Source organism: Sinocyclocheilus grahami, unplaced genomic scaffold, assembly GCF_001515645.1.
Source record: "Sinocyclocheilus grahami isolate Dianchi unplaced genomic scaffold, SAMN03320097.WGS_v1.1 scaffold333.1, whole genome shotgun sequence".
In the NCBI taxonomy this organism is placed as follows: Eukaryota; Metazoa; Chordata; class Actinopteri; order Cypriniformes; family Cyprinidae; genus Sinocyclocheilus; species Sinocyclocheilus grahami.
The window spans coordinates 489,936-490,727 of NW_015505512.1; positions in this window are offsets into that span (position 1 = coordinate 489,936).

The window sequence follows — 792 nt, forward strand, 5'->3', positions numbered from 1 at the left end:
GAAAAAGTATTAAAAATTCTTAAATGCCATTTTCCAAGGTATTAAATTTTGTATCATATTTTCATTGTATATTTGTCAAATAGTGGGGTTCTGTGTAGTTTATTTATGGAATCCTGCAAGATTTTACTTAATCTGTTAAGGCGCTCACTTTCTGACCAATTCGCTCCCATCCGCTCCCACGATTTTTGTGTCCGCTCCCGCAAACATTCTAATATTGTATATAATTTTCGTGCATCAGGGCGCCGCTATCAATATTTGGGGTATTTAAATCCCCTTTGAATGAGCGCTCGCAGTCGTAGTTCACTTTCGATTTCGCGATCGCGAGCGCACTGTGTAAAGGGAGCACATCCTACGATAAAAGATATTTGTCAATGAGCTCGGGATCTGTTGAGGAGCAAATCCTCCAACATCTTGTCGGTTATCTCTCCTTACTTTTGACCCGTGATCAGTCAAATCTGACTTCTGCAGCTCGTGTTGGATGCAGGATTGCTTTAGTTTTTTTCCCCACGAAATTGGGCTGCTTTTAAACTGTTGCCATTGGTTGAAGTGGGTTAAAGGTTTGAAATATTGCATACATTACATTTGGTTTAAATGCTTGTACTGAAACATTTTGCATTCTACCTGTAATAAAACTGCTAAATGTTTTGGGCCACACTAGTAGGAAGCATTTGAGCTGTGTTTATGATAAATGTGCATAACAGTGACTGTAAAATATGTATTTTAGGGATGAAAATTACATTTTTATATTTGGGAGTAGCTACTTTGGGCTGTTTATTATTTTACCGGCATGGG